Source organism: Falco cherrug, chromosome 12 (assembly GCF_023634085.1).
Source record: "Falco cherrug isolate bFalChe1 chromosome 12, bFalChe1.pri, whole genome shotgun sequence".
Lineage (NCBI taxonomy): Eukaryota > Metazoa > Chordata > Aves > Falconiformes > Falconidae > Falco > Falco cherrug.
Genome location: NC_073708.1, coordinates 517,698 through 532,737, shown reverse-complemented (window position 1 = coordinate 532,737; position 15,040 = coordinate 517,698).

Genomic DNA, 15,040 nt, shown 5'->3' with positions numbered 1-15,040 from the left:
CTCATCACCTGCTTTCAGCATCCCTTTCATGTGATGCTGATAAGGACAATTGCTTTGTGAAGAAAAACACTAAAACAATCTTTAAATATGAAGTTATAAAAATGATCAAAATATGTAATTTGCCACAGCTGAAGTCCTATAGTGCTGTAACCAAGCTCCAGCCCTATAACCCTCAGACAGCCAAAACTACTGACTCCAAGGTGTCTTCCCACATAAGAACAGGTGAAGGCAGCCTGCACAGCTAAATTTTAGTCTGTAAACACCTGAGGCTGCTCTATCCAAACTTCTCATTTTACAAAGTTTCAAATCCTGATTAGTTCAGTTTTTTAGCTCTTAACAATATACTTTTTACAGAGCTATTGTCCTTATACTATGTGATGTCTGTAATATTATGTCATTAAACACACACTGTAAACATATACTGCTGGTTAATTCATTGTTTAATAGAACAGCTTTTGATAACCAGTGTCTAGTACTGTAGAGTTCATAAGGTAGAAGGCACAAGGAAACAAATGAAGCAGAACTATTTCATTTAGAAACTAGTGCATCCCTTAGAATAACTGCCAAATAAGATCACTGGAGTGAACAGCATAGCTGAAACCTACCTAAAAAGACACTCCACAGGAGCAAGTGATAAAAGGGGGAAAGCAAGCATCAAGATCCAGGGATAAAGCAATTAAGTGAGGCTGAGAATGACAAGCTGCTTGGGCTAAAAGACCTGCTTCTGTGTGTCAGTATGAATGCCACTAAAAGTCCAAATATACCGAGCTGGAGAAAGTCCTGATTTACAGTGAATAATTGACATTATGCCTCAGTCTCTTGGGTACAAATTGAGACACTCTGCTCCTGTACAGTTTTTTTCTATCTCTCCCTGCTTGATGTGCACATGAGGATCCCAAGGTGTCTCACAAGATCTGAATATAATGCTCACTTCATCCTACTACTTATTTAAAATGTAGTTTGCAAACATGATCCTTTTCTTGCCACTTCACAACAGATTTATCTGTTCCTGAGCTTTAGCTTGCACATAGTTTGCAATAAATACAAGCACCATCTAGCTGCTTTTAAGGAATTTAGATTGCCCTCCCAGCTGCAATCTTGTACATACATATGGCTGCCTCCAGCTGGCAATCCTCCATTTCAGAAGAGCCACATAATGAACACAAGTTATTTCCATTTCTCCCTGATGGTTCTAATGAGTTTGTCATCTTTGTCATCTCAGCGATGCCTTCAATAAAAAAATAAAATCACACAATCCTAAGACATGCAAGACTCCCACTGACTTCCATAGGAGGCCTGCCTAAGAGCATGGGCTTGAGAAATAAATGCCCAGAAACAGACCTAGCCATCAAGCTGGCTACACACATCATACTTATACTCTTTACATGAAAATACAGGTGAAAAGTAGCCTGAAAAGAGGCTACTTATCTTTGCTGATACGGAATGAAGACTATTTTCTCTAAGATGCTTTTTGCATTGTTGAAAGAAATTACTACCTTTTCAAACCTATCCCCTGAAAGAAAAGAACATAAAGTTGGTGATCATTAGCCATCTTTATTCTATTTACTGAGATAAGGTTTATAGCTCTGATGAGACAAAATTCTCTCAAGACAGCTCACACTAACCTTTTAGCACAGAAAGCACCAAGATACTAAAAGATGCTGTCCTATCATGACAGCTGCTGCAGGATAGAGAGGCTAAATGAACAAAAAGTAACTGAATTGTGCTCTGTTGTAGCAGTTTATTGTCACTGGGTCACAGAATACTCTTGGCAGACAACAGTTTTGCAAGCTATAACAAGACATGAAGTTAAATCTGCTGTTTTAATTTAACCTGTCTTGCCCATATTTGTCCAGGTCACATTCTGCGACTCAATTTCTTTCATTTCTCACATATCTGAACACCAGCAAAAATGAGTCAGTTTATAAAATTTTAGGGTTTTTCTTTCCTTTCCATCAGGCTAACGTGAACACCTAAACAAGTCACTTTAGTAAGTAAACAAGCTTTCCCACCTAGAGTCACCAGGAGAAAAATCTAATGACTTGCAAAAGCTAGTTTGAACACACACCACCATAGGGAGCTGCTCACCGGCATTGTGAACAAGCATCTCAAAAGCTCATCTGCCAGGCTCTCTCATGATTACAAGCCGGAACGTGCCCATTAGGCTCAAAGCAAAATAAAAATCATACTGTTGCACCAATACAGTGGGAAATGCTAAATTTCCTTGCATGGGTGCCAGCCAGCACAGCTGCCAGAACAAAAGTTAACGTTCAGAACAAAATCACCGTGCTGTGACCTTGTTCTCAACACAGCCGTTTCCGAGTTGGAGGGATAGACAGACAAGAAAAGAGGAGAAAAGTAGCCATGGTGGCCTGCCCGGCTCCTACCTTTGCTCTGCATGAAGCAAAACTGCCTGCTCATCCAGAATGAAAGGAATTAATGTTGCTGCTACATGTGTGGACAAACTTTTAAACACATGTCACTCAGCTAAACTTATTTCTGTAGAATCTGAGGAATAACAAACTAATGTAAGCAGAAATAACCCGTAGGAATTACCTATACGCAGGCTTTTACCAGTTTAATGTACTTAAATGGAAACCTTGGGTATCACTGGCATCAGAGGAAAGAGTGCAACTACAGAAACCTAGATGCAAGAAAAATTCTGTTGGCACAGTTACATTTTTGTTTGCTCACAATAAGCCTTCCCCAATGATTCTGGGTTTTCCTGTTAACTAACTGAGATCACTTCCATGTAAGGGCGACTTTGTGCCTCTTTTTCCTTAGGAATCCAAGAAAGACAAGAAAGTCACTGGTTAGAGAAGCCTAGCAGTCAGAATCACAGGCTTCCCTCCCTGACTTGTCTTATACACCACTAAGTTGTTGATAGTCTTGCTCACTGCTTCCCTTCCTATTATGAAGCTTTTTGTGGCTTAATTAAATGTTTACCAAGCTGTTTGCAACCTTCCAACCAAGGCCCAAAGAGGGCTCCATTAACAACTCTCGTGATCAGGGATGACAAGAATTTGTCTCAGTTTATCTGTCTTGTCACTGACATAGATTTTTGGTTGAAACAGGTAAAGTTCTACTCAGTTTAACCCCACTGGAATAAGGACCAACATGCAGACACCACACATTTCTAAAGCATGTAACTAACTGCATGTTTTGCTGCACTTAAAATAGGCAATTCTGTGTTTCTGCAACAGACTCAAATGCGAGGGATTTTCACTCAGATTCTCAGTTTTGATTGTGTGCGCAGAGCTACCTAATGCTTAGTTCACAGCTGTAACAACGCTGAAGAACAGCTCAGCTGCAGAGAATGGACCATCAACATTTGTACCTATGAATATCAGCCACTACTTTTAGCTAAAGCACACATCTCTGGCACTGTCAATCACCAAGACCCAGCAGGACACACACCGTTGGATTGCATAAGACACCTACATATACCCTGTGGGGCCAGAATGGTGAAAACCCAGCAGAGAAAGAACTGCCAAATGGAAACAGCATATTGAAATGCCTGCATGCCTGAGATGAGGCAGCTTTATCAGGGAAGACAGAGCTTTTGGCAGGACATCCCAGAGCACACCACTCCCCTCTCCCCCCATTTAACTTTTGCATGCCCACCCTTTAAGGACCTCAGTCAAAAATCAGTGTCACCAGTAAACTGAGACAGAATCACTTTTCCATGAAGGAGCAAATAGATATTGAAACATCACACATTTGCTGTTGGGTTTGTGCATACATGGGGCAGTTACCATGGATCAGCAGTCACAGTTGCTTATTCCTGAGACAGCGTAGTCATATATATCAGAAATGAGCTTTGGCTTTAATTAAATGGTCTGAAATTCAAGTTTCATGCACAGAACTTAAGATCCTGAGATGCAGCCCAATTAAATCAAGCAAAATCAGACTGCTCTTTCTATACCTAAAGCACTAGTCTGAGACCGGCTCCTTTCACTCGGACGCTTTCTGGCTTTCGCTGCCTCCCAAGTCACCGAGAGCCAGTCTCCCTTTCCCCAGGCAGCAGCAGCAGGCAATATTTACCCCACTTCAGCGTAACCCTCCCAGCCTGTTCTGCTACAGAGTTATGTGCAGATATAGATAATACACCAAGCAAGCCTCATTGGAATAACCAAACAGATTAAATACACAAGTTATTTAACAAGCAAAACATCTAAGAGAGCACTTTTTCATACCCTGAATGGCACTAGTTGTTCAGACCATAATAATATGGTGTTATATTTTATTCTTGGGTCTTTGAACTCCTTCCCCATCCTCCACATCTGATCAGTAAGCACTGAAAAACTTCACATTGGGTAGCCCTCTCTTTAATTTTTACCTCCTTAAATCTCCAGTTCTCATCTCCTGGCAAAATCCATTTAAACAGGGCTCACAAGTTAATGGTTAAACTTGTTGTTTGTAGTACCATTAATATAGGTCAAGCAGCACAATAGTTACAACTGCTGTGAGGGAAGGTACATAAAGACACAGTAAGCAGTTCAGGACCTTATTACAACACGTCTATCAAATGCAGGGGTACAAACAATGTGCCTGATTCATCAAAAAGATAACTTCTGCTGACAGCACACACTGTTCCCTGGAGCCTCTTACGCATGGCTCAAAAAATAAAATTGGAAACGTAAACTACATAGACACATACTTGCAAATGTGAGTATGTTTCAGCACAGTGAGCATTTCTATGCAAAATACCAGATACAGGCAGCGGGAGGAAGTCAGCCCTAATTTGCATCACTGAGCACAGAAGAAATCAGCAACAGCTATGACTTTACTTTGCATTTTCTCTCATGTAACCAAGGGAAGAATTTGTCCCACCAGGCCCAAGGACACACATTTTTCACTGTGGGATGCACATGCATAATGCCTACAAGAGGGATTACCTTATGCTTTATTCAAGAATATTCAAAAGGACAGACCTCTCCGTGCCTCAAAAAGTTAGTATATCAGGAATACTGACAGTAAGTACTTTTTCAAAACTAACGGCACCGTAAAGCTTCACAACATGGATTACTTATGCTCAGCACCAGTCATTCACTGTCTGCCAATCCAGGTAGACATCATCCCTGATTCGGTTCCCAAGCTCCCGCAAAGTCCCTCCCAAGGTTCTCAAACTGAGGTAAATTCCCAGACATTGCTGGGGTGAAAGCAGAAAGAACAGCCAGGCCTGGAGACTGACCGAGCCTGCAAGGCATGTCGCTGGACACAATTATTAGTCCTTTTCACAATTATTTGTATCGTGACCGCATGTAGAAGCATCAATCAAGCCTGCAGTGTGAAGCGCATCCACCCTGGCAAAACCAAACATGATAAAGCTGGCTTTTCTGATCAAGCATTTTGAAAGTATGAATAGCATTTCAACCAGTTTCTCCCTTTTAAACTGAAATATATCTAAAAACCTTTTGTCTCAGCCTATTCACTAGAAGACTTTACTCATACCCAAGACCTAGCAACTGTAATTCCAAGAGGACCAGTTTGATTATTCTTAATCAGGATATTTTACTACATATAATAAAATACAGAACCAATACCAGAAGAACAGAAGTCATTACAGACTAAATTTATAATGTGCCTCAGATTTTCTTTCAGACTTCTGTGGTTTTTCATTGGTAAAAATTGAACACCATTTTCTTCCATTTATCTCACTGATACAATATTTTGCATTTCTGTGATACCTGTTATCTCTTATTTCAATATGCTTTATGAACCTTGGACTAGATCTTCAGCAAGTGTGAATCACCATAGCTCAATGCTGACTAACAAAACTCTTTTGAATCACACTACTTGAAGAGTGATTACTGCTGTTGCACAGCCCTGTAGACAGAGAAGGGACACGTAACAATAACATGACATTAAACCACAGTAGATCTCAGGTGTAATGCTACTAGTATTTTATGAGATAAAAACACCTCGTGGAATCATGATTTTAAACGCTGCTTAAAGCTCACCGAAAGCATTCTAACCACTTTGTGAATGTTATACACTGCTACACAAGCCCCATCTGGGGTGTTTTCCAGTAAAAACAGATCATGTCACAATTAAAAAAAGCACTGTTGACACTTATTAAATTAACTCCAGTGCATGTTATATATACTACATAATAAAAACAGATCAACAGACTACTCTGCCTTCTCATTGTACTCATCCTGGTAGGACAGCCCCTCGTGACAGTTTGAATTATAAAATAGTTTGCTTCAAGACAAATAGCAGCATGATAAAGGGATTTTTATGCATTCATCTGGACATTTTTTGTATTCCATATTACAGGTCATCTCTAATAGCTTCATATGTTGCACTTCCCGCACTAGAATGAGATGCACTCCACTTTAGCACAGATGTACAGGAAACTCTGCTACAGAATAGTTCCTCTCTGTTATCAGAGCTGAATCCTTTTTGTACAGAAACCGTTTATAATAATGAAAACAGCATTGCCTCACACTATTGTTTTTCTTGAACATCAGTAAAGATTTCATTTAATTCATCTGATCATGACGAAGGAGAAATAAAGTAACACAAAGACAAAAAAAAGTCCACAGAAGGTTATGAATAAGAAACGTAAGAGTTCAGAGAATATAATGTAACTGCCTGTAAAAACACACGTGACCTGTTGGGAGTGAGGCTGCTTCCTTAAGGTGCTGGAGGGGTCTCTCTGCTCAGTCATCTGGGAAGCACAAGGTGGAGTTGTGCCCTGCTGATATTCAGATTTCTAAGGGAAGAAGGAAAGGGCTATGTGCTCTCCCACCCACCACCACTGTTTCACCCTAAGAAGATACCTGCCGATTTCCAGCTAGCAACACTTCATCCCATTTAATATGGGGAAATAACAAGTCACTTTGAAATCCAGCAGAAACTGTAAGTCAGCCAACTCAGCAATATCAGCCTCTCCAAAATGCCATTCTGATCCTGAAGACATGCTGTATTTCAGTGAATTTCCCCTTCTATTATTATGACTGTCCTGTTTAAACACAGTTTTAGGATGGATACAACTAAAGCTGTTGATGTGGCTAAGGTGCTTGGTGAACACTGATAAATCAATACAATTCTGCACTCAGATGTACTTCCATTGGGTTAGCCAGGGTGACAATTCACCTGGTTTCTACCAAAATGTCAATAGAAACACATCTGCCAATAATGCAGCCCTGAGTTAACATCACACCATTGTAAAAGTGGTGCAAGTTTCTGTGAAAACCATTAGGCCATAATAAAACCCTTAATATCTCATGAAACCTAGTTCCTTACTAGGGAATCTGTGTACCCACTTAAGAAGCAGATGGATGGCCCTAGAAATACGACACTTGCTGTGAAGAAATGTAGACTGTATTAGTGTATTACCTTATTAGTGTGGTACCTTATCTAAAAGCATGTTCACACTGCGGGGGGGGGGGGGGGGGGAGGGTGTACCAAGTAGGCTTCATCTCCAAGTTATGTACTTTATTAAGGCTTCTCCTCTTGTCTGGCATTCTTGAAACATGATAAACTGTTCAGAAAACTACAAGTAGCAAACTCTCCTTTACAACACTTGGGTAACCTGGTAGGACAATAGGGCCTTTGTGCCTTGTAGTGACTCTGGGACTGAATCATATCATCACAGTAATTCAAAATTCACTAAACAGCTTCTCAGAACAATGGTATAAAAGCAACAGAGGCTTAAGGAGAAGTACAAAGTACTATACATTGCAGACAGCTTTTGACATTGTGGGTAATGATATCAAATAAGATAAAGTGAGGATCACTTCATTCACTATCCAGAAACTTTGGTCTGTCTGCTTTAAAGATGGTTCTTTTTAACTTCCACAGGCAGAAAGCTGCAGGCTTACAGGTCCTGTCTGTGAAACTCTGCCAGGTCTCAGCATTCCCCTGTGCACAGAGACGTCTTGCATGGAAAGCTCAGGTTTCTTGAAGGTTTCATTTTAACATGTGTAACTTGTATTTCTAGTCAGCTTATCTTAAAGATGGTTTGGCAAAATCAAAAACATAGCTGTGGAAATTCTGGGATGCTTAGATTTTGGGCAAGTTTATCAAAATAATATACTTAAGTGGGTTCATAGTTGTTTTTATAGCAATCAAGGCATAGAAACTGCTTCAGAGATAAAATGATACCTTCTTGTAAAGATTGTATAGAACTCAGCCCAATAGACCACTTCCAGATATAATAAATGCGTATTCACTTTTGAAGTTATCAACAGTTACCTCCCACATGAGGCAGTTAAGACATATTGACATGGCTGTCTGAGATGAATCCTTTCTCAACAAATGAACTTTTGCAATAGGATCAGGATTAGCTTCAAATCCCATCAGAATCTATTATAAAGCCCCAGAGCTAAAGCTTTTTAGCATTTGCTGTAGTGTTTGGTGTTGGGTTTTTTGTTGTTTTTTTAAAAAAGAACAGGGCTTTTTTATATGGCAAAATCACCGAGGCTGTAGCTTCACCAACAGTTCTGCTCTAATAAAGCTCCCTGCAAGAAAGGTTTTCCCTGTGCAGCTGCTTTCAGCATAGACCAGATCAGGAATGGGGTCCCAACAGCCCCCAGAGTCCAGTGTAGTCAGAGGGACTCAGAAACTGAAACAACATTGTTGATTGCAACTTTCCAGGTGAACAAAACCATGGGGATCCAAAGACCATGCTGCAATTGAGGCAAATGCTATCAAAGGATGTAGAGAACACAGTACAATATCAAGGGTTAAAAGCAATTCTTATTCATCGGGAGACTTCAGCACAAGAGTACATCCTTATGCTACTAGTGTTGCACATATAGAATATTTCCTGTACCCCTTCTTTAAATAAAAGAACAATTTCTAGTAACAGCAGCAGTGCAACATCTTCAACATCTACATTTCAGAAAGTTCGCGGTGCAGGTGCCAAATTTCAGACATATATGGGAAGCATCAGCCAGAGGAAAGCTGTCCAAAACTGGAGACAGTGAAGGACCAGGCAAAAAGGGAAAAATGAGATCTAAAGTCAAAAGGGAGGGGAAATAAAACCAGTCAGCAACAGAATGAAGAAGCAAGAGATAAAAACATTTGTGTTTGAAGTAACAAAGCGTGCTTTCATTCACGTTGTGGAAACATTTTAAGCTACCACAATTTCACTTGAATTCTGCTAGTTTCTTAAGACTACTGATACTATAGGAGAAATGATATAGAAATCCTTGATGCCCTGCCAAAATCCTAGAGTCTGTTGCAAAATTACAGAACATTTTACAAACTTTTGAAACTTCAAACCAACAAAGTCTCAGCACTTGTTCCTTCCCAACATTTTATACAACTACTGTGTCAGAGACTTGACTAAAACGGTTCTCACCAGAATGTTAGGAAAGTATTCTAGTTCATTATTTCTTTTTATTAAAAAAATGATAAATCTCGTTGGAATCTCCACCAACTGAAGTCCGTATCTCTATATTTGCCTGAACACGGATCTTGAGTCAGAAAAAAGTTCCACTCCATTCTATCCCTCTTCTGTCATTTGTCTCAGTGTGCTTTGAGTAAATAATTGATCCAGTACATTTATTTATTTTAAGCTCAATGGATGCTTGCTCCAAGGCTGAAAATCATCACAAAATGGTGTATATTTTATAGTGTGTGAAACTCTGATGCCTTAACAAGAGAATTCTATACAGCTTCCTGACATAAAAGGTGAGGATCCAAGGCAGGCAAGATACTTCTCTTACAGCCAAATAGGAACACTTGGCATCCTACCCTCACTATCAGATTCAGAACTTGCCATGCTGTTAATATGAAATGAAAAATCAATAGTTATTGTTCTGTCATTACTTCCCATCAACTGATGCATGAGTGTCAAACATTACAGCGAGTTAATAGTAACACAAGGCAAAGGGATCATTTTCCAGAAACATGCTAGAGCCACACATTACGCATGTTCTGGCATTAACCTCTCACCTGGGCAAGCTCTCTGTCTCCTCTCAACACACTAGCAAGCAGCTGAGAAGGGCTGTGCATCCACACAGCAACCACCTAAGCTGGAGCTGGAGCAAGGCTTCTGCAAGCAAGATCTCGTGAAGGTCAGCAGTGCCCTGTCCAAGCACCACTAAAGGGTGCCCTTTGTTGTGAACTACAGAGCAAAATTGCTTCCCGCTTTATAAAAGAAAAAAATCCAAAATTATATATCCATAGGGAGAATCCTAAAATTATCAGACTGCTATTTGAAAAGCCTTCACATCCTAACTGAGAAGCACACGCAAGTCCCCGTGCTTCATTACAAAAGTAGTTATGGCCCATTCTTAGGAAGGGATGAGGAAAGCTCCTACAAAAGCTGTCAGGGAGCAGTGAGGGCCAGCTGCACCCTGAGGGGAAGAAAACTAAGAGCTAAGGGCAGCAACAACACAGACCAGGCAGGGAGCTCACCGGCACAGCACAGTCCCACGGCACGGCAGCTGATCAAGCAGTGGTGGCAAGTCCTACCAATGCTCCCATGGTCCTTGGGTGGAAGCAATAAAATCCGCCAGGTCTGAGGCCAAGCCAGGAAGCCCAAAGGATCGCTCCGGTGCAGGTTCCCCTCCAGCACAGCTCAAGGAAGGGGCTGGGTCACACAGCTGGAGCTTAAATGAGCCGGTGGCCCGGTGGGCAGGCAGCCAGGGAGCGGCCCTGGTGAGGCCTATTAGTGCCCTGGCAAAAGTTTCTCTTTCTTTACCATCCTACTATTGCTCTATTCAGTACCTCTTACTCTGTATACACGTGTATATTTCTAATACAGAATTCTCCAGCAGTCGCGATCAGGTCCCTGTCTCGGCTGTACACGCTGTTGTCTGGGCCACTGAAAAGCGTTTCAGTCTGAAGGGAAGGCAGGCAGGAGTGACCAGGGGACAGCAAGAGCAACAGCTGTAGGAGGAGAATAACATCAGTTCACAGTTATAACAATACAGAAATAAGGGTATCTGAAATCTGTTTATATTTCCTGGTGTGGTAGAAGTACCCAAAAGCCCTAGTTCCAGGCAAAAAACTTTGTCTAGGCACTGTACAAATGGAGTGGCTGGACAGGAGCTGGAGACTTGTGTGCCACCATTAGCAGCGGAATTTAAAGCTGTTCCCTGAAAGTCAGGATCCCTCAGAAATCCCAGGTGCTACTGCTCTCCCCAGAAATATAAGCACTCTAGTTCCAGGGTCATCTGCATTTTTCACTGTGGTCTAAGCATATAAAATAAAGTAAGTGTACTGTCTACAAACTGTAGACACATTGTATAAAAGGATATAAAAATATTAATTAATACGTTATACTGATCTATTATTCATGTAACTGCACTAGGGAGACTATGTTCTTGAAGGAATAAAGTATTTCTCAGATCTTGTTTACTTGTTCTGTTTTTTAAGAACTGCAACATTTAGCAAGAGTGATTCCTAGATGACTTGGAAGACAATGAAAAAACTCTTTCTTCAGTGCTATATATGCTTATGAAATCTACGCATTGGACAGAATAGATATGGGGTTTTATTAGAAGCTTACATCTAAAGTAATTACTGCTATTCAGATTCCAGCATATGCCTCCAGAAAACAACCATCTTAAATTTTAAATTGCCAAGAGAAAGTCTAGTGTTCTGTTTAATTATTAGTGCCATAAACCAGAGCAATATTTACCTGCCTATAACAGAGCTTAGGAAAATCCACTTATCTCTCCTGCCAGGTGCTACGTTTCTCACAGTTGTTAATAAAATGATCTGAAATCCTTATTTGTGAATGGCCTTTATTCCACTTTTCTCTCCTGTCCAGTGTCCTTCCCAATGAAAGTCGGCTTTGAAATTGGAACAGACTGTGCACTTGCTCATTGGGAATATAGAAAGAAGTGGAAGCTCTTCCCTACACCAGCTCTGACCCCTCGCTTGAGCCCTAAGTTTTGACTCCTCCTCCCCCTGGCTGCAGGGTGGCCCATCTCAGCCTCCAGACATCCTGCCATTCCTGGTTCAATAAATGAGTTTCAGTGAGGAGGCCTGCTTTCCTTACACACGAAACGCCACTCTGACCTGCTTTCTCTCGCCAGTCTTTCACCTCCCCTTAGCATTCAGCTCACTCTTATTCATGGTCTCAAGCAAAACCAGTCCGTGTGCTTCCTTCAGGAGTAGAAATTAGTCAGGAACTCATCAGAGCACTCAGGGTCTTCCAGGATTTACCTTCCTGAAGTAAGTCTTGGTATTTCCATCCTGCCTCAAGCTAAGGTGTCGGGGGGGAGGGGGTTGGGGTTGGGAGGGCGGGGGTGGTAACAGTGTCATCCTTTGCACGTATGTACATATCTTGAAAAAACAGATAATCTAGCTACCAAATTCAAAAGGTTTTTAGTTCCACTTAAGATCCACTTTAAGACTTTCCTCTCCTTCTCCTCCCTTCTGAAGTAATATATTCCCGACATTTTATTAATAGTGCTCTAAGAAGAAACTGTTTTCTGCTCCTGAGTGCTATGTGAGATGATGGATGAGTTCACAACACCTGTTACTGCTACATACGTGGAAGTAATTTCCCCCAGCCTGTTTCACAGAAATCTGTTCTTTTCTCACAAAGTCAAACACTCTGCTCCTATTTCTAGTAAATAACTCCTAGATAAGCTTTGAAAAGGTTCAGTGAGTAACTAATCGATATAATTTCTCTTTGTACACCAATAAGTTAGATTATTGAAGAAAAGGATTTGTGCAAGAAATTAAAATTGAAGCTACTTACATAAATAGACAGGAAGATAAAACTTGCCTAGATAGCTCTTCTCACACCAAGAAAAAGTTTTATTTCTCCAGTGCAGAAACCTAGCACTAAATCTGTATCCCACCAGAACTCATCCCACTCCTTCAGTTAAAGCCAAGAGAACTTCTGTGATCCACGACTGTATGCTTCATTCTGCACAGAACAGTTTTCCTCCTAAGCAGTCCTGAAGGTTTCCTGATTGCTCATTTAACCTAAGAAAGTTCTTACAAATGTCTGCATTTACCTCCTTTTCTAGATATGAATTTATTAGCAGAAATATTCACTAAAATGTTTGTAATTATTAGGGAAAAGCCACAAGAAGTAATTTTGTAATTCCTACAATTCATTATTCACCTCCAGATACAGTTTCTATTAAATTGTGGTCATCCAAACAGAGAACAGAAACACATGAGAGGTTAAAATACACTGATTAACGTAGTCAGGGAAAACACTTCACATTTTGAACACCCACAAAGAACTTACCTTGTTTCTGCTCACCAGAGTTGCATTTGAATATGCTGAAAATCACAAGTAAGGAGTAGCATACGCTGAAATGTATTTTAATGCCATTATATTCTATTACTGAGGTGATAAAAATAACATGTAACATATATATATGTAAGTAAACAAAAATAACAAGGCGTTTAATAGTGCAGTCATACCATAAGACCAAACAGGAACTGAGAATCAACTGATAGAATTAACTTAATAAATTAGAACTTTACATTTCAGTACTGTAATTACTTCACTGAAAAACCCAAAAGGTGAAGATCACCAGATATATCAGATTTTCTTAATTTCTTTTACAGAACTACTACTGGGGAAAAGGCTTAAAACTGTATTTTTAATGTCTTGGTTTAGCACATGTAAAATAATATAAAATTCATGAAGGTGGAGAAAATGCACTGAAGCATCCAAAAGAATTTTAAATGTCTGTGATAGATCAGGAGGAATATTGGAATGACTGTAACGAAGGATAGTTTTAAAAGAGCGATTTCCAGATCAAAGAACAGATTTTGCAAATCTCTTTCCACCTAAGCAAACCTCCAGCTGAAACCAACTGGACTACTCTCAGGACGAGACAGCTCATGCCAAGGTCAATGCCACGTCTGCCCTGGACTTTCAGTAGAATGAGGATCGTGTCCCTCATTTGATGCATGCTGTGCTTGAACACTTACCCTTCTGAGATGTATTGATAATAAAGATGACAATACCTTGAGAAGAGCAACATCCAAAATGTTAAAAGAAAATTACAAAATCCTGACTGACCTCACTAAATTTACACCAACGTATACAAGTCATGGATTGAAACTCTTTGAAAAGGTCACTCTTCATTCATCAGTCCATTTCCGAAGCTTATTTCTTTGCATCCTTTAAGTGCCCAAAAGAAACACAACTTGTGAAAATGGCCACGAGAGGAGAAACTCCTTCTGACTCCATTTTTGTGATAAATGGTTGCAAAATAATTTGATGTGCAACAGTCAAAGGAGGGATTGTTGCCAAGCTTTTGAAATCAGGTACACTTTCTTTGAGGGACATTTGTCTGGGGGACAAACAAGGGACAATTTCATCATACAAGAAGTGGGAAAAAAACCACCTACGTTTTTTTAGATTAATTATCTTCCTGAAAGACCTCTGACAGAAGCGCATGTGTGAAATAACAAAATTACCTTTCAAAAGCCTTGTCTTACCCTCTTGGGATGAAAAGAGGAAAAGAAAGTGAGGGAGGGGGCCTGAAAAACACCGAGATACAAAATGAGTTTATGATGCTTCAGCCACGGTTAGGAAAAGCTGCTCGGAGTAAGGTCAGTGGCTGCTTTACTGGGGACTTCCATGTGCAAAGCTACAGTTCAAAATTCCTGACCAAGCAAAGTATTCAGCCATGAACTCAGGTACGTAGCTTCAGTGGTGCAACGCATATACCTCTTTATGCACACCCTTATGTACTTTCTTCAGCTGGGGCCCAAACATATCTCTGCTAAACATATCAAGCAGCTGGATCACAGGCTGATACAGGTTGTCCTGGAGTTTCCCTATGAGTTTCTTTTCCCCCACTAGACTAGGTATAAAGAAAGGCAAAGAAAATCTGTCTGGTTATGCACCTGGCATACATTCCTCTATCCGTGGAGACAAAGTATCAGAAAGGAAAAGAACATTTTTCAGTCACCCTGACATTTGATACTGATGCAAAAAAAGGAAAGGAATGACAGTGTTTGAAGCCAAAAGCATGAAGTTTCTTTATATTTCCTATGATTTAATATCTCTCTCCCCCACATAAGGCAGATTCCTTTATAGAGAGTCTTGCATATGGGCCAGCAGTGCTCCAGCAACATCTCTGATGACAAA